The 9,898-nt window shown below is 63.9% G+C and overlaps 1 pseudogene; it reads right to left on the bottom strand.

Annotated features, from left to right (window-relative positions):
• Positions 1–1,748: 1,748 nt before the first annotated feature.
• LOC140399956 (maestro heat-like repeat-containing protein family member 1 pseudogene) lies at positions 1,749–6,757 on the bottom strand (annotated as a pseudogene).
• Between the last annotated feature and the right edge of the window lie 3,141 nt (positions 6,758–9,898).

The raw sequence follows: 9,898 nt of genomic DNA, 5'->3' as shown, positions 1-9,898 counted from the left end.
CCCTCAGTACTGACCCTCTGACAGTGCAGCGCTCCCTCAGTACCGACCCTCTGACAGTGCGGCACTCCCTCAGTACTGACCCTCTGACAATGCAGCACTCCCTCGGTACTAACCCTCTGACAGTGCGGCGCTCCCTCAGTACTGACCCTCTGACACTGCAGCACTCCCTCAGTACTGACCCTCTGACAGTGCAGCACTCCCTCAGTACTGACCCTCTGACAGTGCGGCACTCCCTCAGTACTGACCCTGAGACAGTGCGGCGTTCCCTCAGTACTGACCCTCTGACAATGCAGCACTCCCTCAGTACTGACCCTCTGACAGTGCGGCACTCCCTCAGTACTGACCCTCCAACTGTGCGGCACTCCCTCAGCACTGACCCTCTGACAGTGCGGCGCTCCCTCAGTACTGACCCTCTGACAATGCAGCACTCCCTCAGTACTGACCCTCTGACAGTGCGGCACTCCCTCAGTACTGACCCTCCAACAGTGCGGCACTCCCTCAGGACTCAGCCTCTGACAGTGTAACACTCCCTCGGTACTGACCCTCTGACAGTGCGGCACTCCCTCAGTACTGACCCTCTGACAGTGCGGCGTTCCCTCAGTACTGATCCTCTGACAGTGCGGCGCTCCCTCAGTACTGACCCTCTGACTGTGCGGCGCTCCCTCAGTATTGACCCTCTGACAGTGCGGCACTCCCTCAGTACTGACCCTCTCTCTGACAGTGCAGCGCTCCCTCAGTACTGACCCTCTGACAGTGCGGCGCTCCATCAGTATTGACCCTCTGACAGTGCGGCACTCCCTCAGTACTGACCCTCTGACAGTGCAGCGCTCCCTCAGTACTGACCCTCTGACAGTGCGGCACTCCCTCAGTACTGACCCTCTGACAGTGCAGCACTCCCTTAGTACTGACCCTCTGACAGTGCGGCACTCCCTCAGTACTGACCCTCTGACAGTGCGGCACTCCCTCAGTACTGACCCTCTGACAGTGCAGCACTCCCTTAGTACTGACCCTCTGACAGTGCGGCACTCCCTCAGTACTGACCCTCTGACAGTGCGGCACTCCCTCAGTACTGACCCTCTGACATTGCAGCACTCCCTCAGTACTGACCCCCTGACAGTGCGGCACTCCTTCAGTACTGACCCTCTGACAGTGCAGCACTCCCTCAGTACTGATCCTCTGACAGTGCGGCACTCCCTCAGTACTGACCCTCTGACAGTGCAGCGCTCACTCAGTACTGACCCTCTGACAGTGTAGCACTCCCTCCGTACTGACCCTCTGACAGTGCGGCACTCCCTCAGTGCTGCACTTCGAGCGACAGTTGAGATTAAAGCCTCAAAGTTGCCAGGTGGATATTTATCCTGCCTCTTGCGCATTGCCCCCGTGGGCTGGGTTGAAATGAATCAACAGGACTAACCTTTTCGCAAGATGATTTTATTAACTCTCAGCAATGGCGGCTGCCAGGTTCCTGCCCGGGCGACAGTGCGTCGCTGGTGCCTCTGTGTGCCAGGCAGCGGGGGGCATCAACGTCCAGCAGCCTGACTCTCTTCCCATTCACACTGCAGCCTCACTGAGGGTCCTCGCTTCTGTCTTCTTCAATATCCTCGCGCTGAAGGAGTCGTTGAGTTGCTCATTCGTGACGGCGCAGCCCCTCTTGCACTTTGACCTCCCTCGGGGGGGGCCCCCCTGGTGGGCATCAGGACTTTGCGGCAATGCGGGCCATTTCCCCCTCCCCCCCACCCCCCCCCCAATCGTTCCCCGGCGGGCCTTTAGTGCAGGAGACTCAGAGCCTTGGCTACCTTCACCCGGACGCTGGCCACCGGGTCCTGCAGCATGGCGACAATGTCGACGCAGATGTTGCCGTTGGTCACGCCCTGGTGGTACTTCCTGGGCAGCTTCTGCAGCAGGCTGGCGGTGAAGATGACGGCGTTGCCCCTGATCTCGGGCAGCAGGCCCTTGAAGAATGTGACGCCCACCGCCAGGTAGATGTTGACCTTGGCGGGGAATTCGCTGGCGATCGTCGTGGAGAGATCGTCGAGGAAGGCCCAGTAGTCCAGGGTGCCCTCGGACTGCAGCTCGCTCTGGAACAGGGCGCACAGGCTGTCGGAGCCGATGAGAGGCCCCGCGGACTGGAGGGCGTCCTTGCAGGCCTTCACCACCTCGCCGCTGCTGTCATTGACGTGCAAGATGAGGCTGACCAGGCTGGCGTGGACCTGCTCCACGTAGACCTGCTTGAGCTCCCCCGCCCCGAACCTGGAGAGGCTCCCGAACAGCGAGAAGGCCTTCGTCCTGACCCGGTCGTTCTCGTTCTCGAAGAGCGGCTGGGTGGCCAGGATGATGTTGGCGAGCAGGCTGCGCACGCTGCCCTCCTCCAGCCGGCCCAGCAGCGTGCCGAGCCGGTCCATGGCCTCGAGCTTGACCAGGTCCCGGGGGTCCTCCCCGTCGCTGATGCCCGAGATCATGGCGCCCACCAGCTTGGGGGCGTAGAGGGCCACCTTCTTCGGGTCGCCGGTGATCACGCCGCCCAGGCCCCGGATGCACAGGAGGCGGACGATGGGCACCACGTCGCCGGCGCATGCCAGCAGGCTGGCCAGGAGCACGTCGGTCAGCTGGAGGTCCGAGGAGACCGGGTTGCCCAGCAGCTCGCACAGGAAGGCGGAGAGGGTGACCCGCTGCGACTTGGGCATGCTGGGCAGGGCGGAGGCCAGGTGGTGAGCGATGCCCACCAGGTGGGGCCTGGCGAGCCTGGCCATGGCCTGGGCCAGCAGGGCCACGCCCTCGTGGTGCTTCTCCGAGCTCCTGACCAGGTTCCAGCCGCCCAGCTCCTCCATGCCGGTCACCACATTACTGTTGCGCCCCGCCGTCAGCACGGCCTTGAGCGTGTCCATCGAGTAGTTGCAGACGTCGAAGGTGCTCTGCTTCGCCCGCAGGGAGATCTTCCACTCCTTTGCGCCTCCCACGTTGAAGAGCTCCTTGGGGAACTCCACTCCGACACTGGAGCTGAGGTGGATGAGCAGGGTGCTGAAGAGCTGAGGGTAGAGCCCCTTAACGGCGGCAGCCGATTCGGGGTTGGACAGCATTTCGCTCAGGGCGCAGATGATGGCCAGGGGCTCCAACGCCGAACAAACCGCCCCGCTCTTGTGCACCAGGGATCCCGACCGATCGGTGGGCAGCAGGTGCTTGCCCAGCGCCTCCATCAGCAGCTCCATGGTGCGGGTGGCCAGGGTCAGCTCCCCGGCCATCGCCCGCCAGATATCGCTGGTGTACTTGTCGAAGGGCAGCGGCGAGCACAGCAGGCAGGAGACCACCTCGGCCGTGTTCTGCGAGGCCAGGACGCAGATGAAGTGGATCATGGAGAGCTTGACCTGCTCGCCGGTGATCCACTGCAGGCGGATGTAGAGGGCCTTCAGGATCTCGGAGACGTGGCCCTCCAGCACGGAGCCGCAGGTGCGGATCAGGGTGTTCATGACGATGGAGGCGGCGCTGGAGCAGCTGAAGTAGTGGTCGTCGAGCCCCTCGAAGAGGACAAAGAGGATGGTGCTGACCTGCTCCTGGGGCAGGCGCCGCGAGATGACCTTGGCCAGGTCCGAGCAGACCCGCAGGAGCACCTGGCTCTCCGACTGGTCCAGCCGGGCGCCGATGACCTTCAGGTGCTCGATCAGCTCGTCCTTGTCGCCAGCCGGCTGGCCGGTGTAGCGCAGGTGGATGTAGAACAGGGTGTAGATGCTGCCCATGGCCAGCTGCCGCACCTTCAGCACCGGGTCCGTGCACCGGGGCACCAGGCGTCCCACGATGGTGCCCAGGTAGGCGAACTCCACCTCCGAGCGCACCACCATCTTGTCCAGGTAGATGGCGGCCAGCTTGGTGGTGATGTCCAGAGCCCGCTCGCGCTCGTGGTCCTTGGTGGAGATGATCCACCCTTCCACGTGTTTGAAGACGGCCTGTAGCCCGTCGGGCGACAGGACGCGCATGAGGATCTCGTTGAGGAGGGCCTGGAGGGCGGCGCTGGTCTCGCTGTAGAGGACCGCCCGCTCCTTCTCCTCCGGGCTCGCCTCTTTACCCTTCTCGAGCACCAGGGGCGGCAGGCCCAGCACGCTGTCCAGGCAGGTCTTGATCAGCTCGGTGATGTAGGCCCTGTTCAACGGGGGCTCCAGCCGGATCAGGAACGTGCACGCGGTCATGGCCATGTGGCGGACCGGCGTCTTCAGCTGCGTGCGCGGCTCGGCCTTCACCAGGCTCTGCATACTGGTCAGCAGCTCGCCCTTCCGGCCAAAAGGGTAGGAGTGCCGCCACCTGTTTGACAGGACGGCCTTGGCGATCAGGGTGACGGCCTTGATCAGGCTCAGCTTGGTCATCAGGTCCTTGCTCTCGATCTTAATGCCCAGCACTTTGGTGTTGGACAGGTTGACCACGTGCTGCAAGATGCTGACCTCAATCTTGGGCAGCAGCAGGTCCTCGGGGGCGTACAGGGCCACGTAGCCGTAACAGAGAATCAGCGTGCTCTTCATCTTCTCAATGTCGCCGTCCACCTTCTCCATGAGGGTGTTGAAGAAGTTGACCGTCTTCTTCAGGGCGTCCAGCTTGACGAACTCCTCCAGCCGGGCCAGCGTCTTGTCGAAGTGAGTCATGGCGCAGAAGCCCACGCCGATGGCCACCCCCTCGCGCTCCAGGGCCTCCCCGTGCTGGACGCTGAAGAGCATCTCCTGGAGTTGCTGGTTGATCACCTCGGTGCTGCTGGTGTGCTGGAGGACGATGCCCAGGCACTTGTAGAGGAATTGCTTCTCCTGCGAGACGTGGGAGTACGGCACGGCGGCGCTGTGCCAGGCGTTGATGTGGTTGGTCATTTCCTCCCCCAGGCGGCAGGTCCACCGGCCATCGGCCACCGTCTCCACCGTCCTGAAGAGCAGCAGCAGCAGGTTCTTCTCCCACTGCTGCTGGGCTATGGTCTCCTCGGAGTGGTCGGTCACGTAGTGGAGCAGCGGCGGCAGCTCCTCCGCCCACAGCTTCTCCAGGCCCGGGTGGATGGTGGGGCTGAGGGCCAGCAGGAGCTTGAGGGCCGGGAGCCCCCTGGCCTGACCCACGTAGGGCAAGGAGGCCACCACCAAGAGGCGGGCCACCAGCGCCTGGGGGGACGGGAGGCTGGGCCGGGCGTCGTAGTTGAGCTCGAAGAGCTCCATCCCCGTGCTGCGCTTCCTGACTGCCAGGCTCTCCAAGCTGCGGCAGACGACCGCCAGGGCGTTGGTGTACTGCACGGGGGTCACGAACTCCAGCAGGGGGGGCCAGAGAATGGGCATCATCCTGTCCATGGCAACCAGCTGACCCATGAGGCCCTCGGCGGCCTCCTTCAGCTCCCCGTCCGTCAGGTCGCCAGGTTTCGGCAGGCCGGCTGGGCGCCGGCTGTCCGGCAGGCTGCACTGCCCCACGACAAACTCCACCATGGCGATGCCCCCCTCCAGCTCCAGGTAGCCGCCGGCCGCCATGCTGGCGATGACCTCCAGCACCATCCTCTTGATGCGGTTGTTGGTGTCCTGCAGGGGGGCCTTCATGCCCGCCAGGATGACCAGCCGCCTGCCCTCCAGCTGGGCCGGCGGCAGCGAGACGATCAGGTGCTTGAGGACGGTCAGGGTGCCCAGCCGGTTGCGCTCGTTGTTCGCCAGCTTGTGGACCAGGAACTTCAGCAGCGAATCCAGCGACGCCCCGGCCAGCACGATGAAGCAGTGGAGGAGGCCAGCGTGGTTCCGCACGGCGAGCTGGCTCTCCCCGTCCAGTGGCAGGCAGATCTGGTGGTGGAGCGGGTGCAGGAGGCCGTCTACCTGCGGCTCCAGAGCGCGGGCGTCCACCTTGGTCACCACGTCCAGAGCCTGGCCCAGGCAGTGGGTGATGTGAAAGGGCTCGTACAGCTTCTTGTAGAAGGAGACGATGGCCGGAATTAGCCTGGGCAACTCATCTAGCAGTTTCTCGGGGGACATGACGTGGACCATGTCCCCCAGCGCCGTCAGTATCTCCACCCTCACCCGTGGTTCCTTCGACTGGAGCCAGCTGTTCAAGAGGATGTCGTAGGCGGCATGGATCTCCTGGAAGAAGACCTCCTTCTTCAGGGTCGGGTCGGGCAGCGTCTCTTGGTACTTGAGGACGCACCTGCTGAGGAGGCCCATGGCCTCCGCGAGGGCCGCCTTCATCCTGTCTGACTTTGCCAGACTCAGCATGGGGATGATGGCCTCGAAGACGGTGCCCAGGTAGGGCGTCATGCCCTGCACGTTGGCGACAGACAGGTGCGCCACTGTCCGCACGATGAAGGCGTCCGGCAGCGCACTGGGCCTAAAACTCTGCAGCATCTCGTCCAGCACCTCCTCGATGAAACTGCCGCCCAGCGCCACCAAGAGGTCGCTGAAGGCCACCTTGGAGCCTTCGCCCAAGGCCTCGTCGGGCTTGACCAGGTCCTGGGCCGCCGTGGCGATGAGCTTCTTGGCCAGCAGCTCGGTGACCTGGCTCCCGACGTCCTTGACCACCAGCTCCATGCTCTGCAGGATGACAACGCGGTGCTCCTCTTCCAGCTGGCTGTGCTTGCTCAGGTAGTTCTGGCAGGACACCAGTACCAGCTCGGTGTGCTGGCGCCCGAGCTGGCGCAGCGACTGCGCGATCTGCTGCCGCACCGTCTCGTCCTTGTCGAAGGCCGCGTCCCGCAGCGCCTTGAGGGAGTTCTCCACGCAGCAGGCCGCCATCCTACTCGCCGCAGTCGCACATGGGACCCGCCTCTCAAACTCTTCCTCTGTCGTCCTCCCCTTGACTACCCCGCCCCCCCTTTGCCGTCCCCTCCACCCACCTCCCAGAAAACGCCCCGCCACCCGCCCCCCCCCCCCCCCCCCTTCCCGCCCCCCGCTCCCTCGCCCTGCACTTCCTTCTCAGTCTAATCTAAAAATCGCCTCATTTCCGACTCGACATTTAGTTGTCACTGCTGCCTGACCTTCCCGCTCTCTCGGATCCTCGCAAGCATGGAGCTACCCCCTTGAAGGTGCCGGAGTGGGGGGCTCTGTCGATGGGTTATTCCGCTTTCTGCCCGGCCACACTGCCCCCACCCACCCCCCCCCCCCTCACTCCACGATCAACCCTCACCACTCCCTCGGCAAGCTTCTCAACCTCCTCAATTTCTGACCTGAGGCGCTGCCCCTATTAGTCCCCCTCCCAGCGTTCTTTGCCTCAATCAGAACAATTAGCCGACAGAAATGACTGCGCCGCTTTCCGCGGACCCCCACCGAACCCCCCCCCCCCCCGCTCCTTAATTCGCCCAGGGGGAGAACTTGTCCTCTCGCAGGTGCGTCAGCCTTAAGTCGGTACTGTAAAGCATCCCTCAACCTAGGCCTCTCTCTCTCTCTCTCTGTCTCCCTCTCTCTCTCTCTCTGTCTTGCTGAACTCCGACACCCAGGCTTTGCGGCCTAGTCCGAGCCGTCACGGCAACCTAAGGGTCACCGTGTGGACAAGGCCAGCTCACCCAGGGCGGGGAGAGGGGGGGGGGAGGGGGGGGGGGGGGGGGAGGGAGGGGGGGGGGGGTCCCTTCCTCTGGTTGCTTCTCTCCGGTTCCGAGGCGGAGGGGGTTGTTGAGTTGTTTTCCTGCTCCGGAAAGCTCGCCTGTCCGCCCTCCCCCCCCCCCGCCCCCCCCGCCCACCCTCCTCCCCCCCCCCCCCTGGCACCCTTCCAAATTTCCCTTTCTCTCAGTTTTTGTTTCTCTCTCTCTCTCTCTCTCTGCCTCCTGCCTGCCCGTCACTTGTGGTTCATCACTGGCTCTCCAGGCCTACACGTCGCATGGGCCATGCCTCGGTCAAAAGGTGCCCTCCCTTCCCCTCCCCCCCCCCCACCCCAGCTCCGCCCCTCCCCCTCTCCAACCCAACCCCCCCCCACACACACATACACACACGCACACACCCCTCCCTTGTGTGACCATACACTGCAGTGTGAGGTCATGGCTATATTTCTGAGGTTGGGTGGGGCCTAGGTGTTGTATGAAGCTCCCGGCTGCCCCAGAGGGTGGGGGGGGGCATCTGATTGTTAAGCCAACTGCACCCCCAACCTGCACCCCCCCCCCCCCATGATCTAACTCAGAACCCCCTCTCTCTCTCTCTCTCTCTGTCTTGCTGAACTCCGACACCCAGGCTTTGCGGCCTAGTCCCGAGCCTTCACGGCAACCTCAGGGTCACCGGGACAACGCCAGCTCACCCGGAGGAGAGACGCAGGCCATTGGCCCCCAGAGAGCCCCCTCGAAGTGTAGGCCCTGGGCGTTGGAACGGCGATTGAGGGCCATGTGGTGAATGTATTGTACCAACCATCCACCACTGCATTACACTGTATCACGCTGTTGCCCATGGACCATTGTACCGTACTACACGGAATGGATCATGTTGGGGCCTGTGTGGGCTCCGCCCCTGGCTCCGCCCCCTTGAGGGGAGGTATAAAGAGCAGCTGCCCTGTAGGCGGCCCTCACTAGCAGACCAGTCGCAGGCAGGCACTGTTCTAGTCGATTAAAGCCACTGTTCACGTCAACTCTCTGCCTCGCGTGAATTGATGGTCGCATCAATTTAATCGACAATACCACAATGGAATCGGCCCTCAAACCTGACCGACTGGAACGCGACCCACAGGCCGCTGAGGCCAAAGGGATTTTTTCGCACTGGCTCCGATGTTTCGAGGCCTACCTCGCCGCCTCCTCCTCGCCCTCCGTCACCGACGATCAGAAGCTGAGCCTCCTCCACGCCCGGGTGAGCCGTCGAATCTCTGTCCAACTCCCGGAAGCCTCCACAAACGCGGATGCCCTCGCGATGCTGAAGCCCCTATACGTGAGGCCGGTGAACGAAGTGCACGCGCGGCATCTCCTCACCGCTCGCCGCCAACGCCCCGGGGAATCGCTGGAGGAGTACCTACTCGACCGCAAAGTCCTCGCGCGAAGCTGCGATTACCAGGCCGTTACGGCCTCTCAACACGTGGAGCTCGCCGTCCGGGACGCCTGCGTGGCTGGGGTCAGGTCCAACTACGTCAGACCGCGCCTGCTCGGGAAAGGTGCCCCCGACCTGGAAGAGACGGTAAAACTAGCCACCTCCCTAGAAGTAGCTTTCCAAAGCCTCCACGCGTTCCCGTCCGATCACCCGACCCCCTTGCGGACCCCCGAGCAGAGAGTACCCCAGGCCTGTGCCGCGCGGCTGCCCGCCCAACCCGGGGGGCTACCCTGCCATTTCTGCGGCCAGCACCAGCACCCCAGGCAGCGCTGCCCGGCCCGGAACGCGAACTGCAGCGACTGCGGCAAAAAAGGGACGCTTCGCCAAAGTTTGCCTGGCCAGGTCCAAATCCTCCAAGTCGCAGGCCCGACTCTCGGACTCACAGGCCCGCAGACCCCGCAGTGTGGCTGCGTGCCTGCCGGCTCCGCCCCCTCCGGACGCGTCACCTGCCTCGTGGTGTCCGTGGGAGCAGCCATCTTCAGCTCCACACAACACGTGCGACTCACGGGGGCCGCCAACTTGGACGCCATCTTACTCGCCGCCCGACACGTGCGACCGACGGGGGCCGCCATCTTGGACGCCATCTTACTCGCCGCCCGACACGTGCGACCGACGGGGGCCGCCATCTTGGACGCCATCTTACTCGCCGCCCGACACGCCATCTTGGCCGCTGTTGCCACGCGGCCCGCCATGTGTGACTCATGGGGCCGCCATCTTGGACGCCATCTTACTCGCCGCCCGACACGTGCGACCGACGGAGGGCCGCCATCTTGGCCGCTGTCTCCCACGCGGCCCGCCATGTGTGACTCATGGGGCAGCCATCTTGGACGCCATCTTACTCACCGCCCGACACGTGCGACCGACGGGGGCCGCCATCTTGGACGCCATCTTACTCGCCGCCCGACACGTGCGACCGA

The sequence above is a fragment of the Scyliorhinus torazame genome, chromosome 24, assembly GCF_047496885.1.
Source record: "Scyliorhinus torazame isolate Kashiwa2021f chromosome 24, sScyTor2.1, whole genome shotgun sequence".
NCBI lineage: Eukaryota > Metazoa > Chordata > Chondrichthyes > Carcharhiniformes > Scyliorhinidae > Scyliorhinus > Scyliorhinus torazame.
This window is presented reverse-complemented; position numbering and strand designations above follow the sequence as displayed.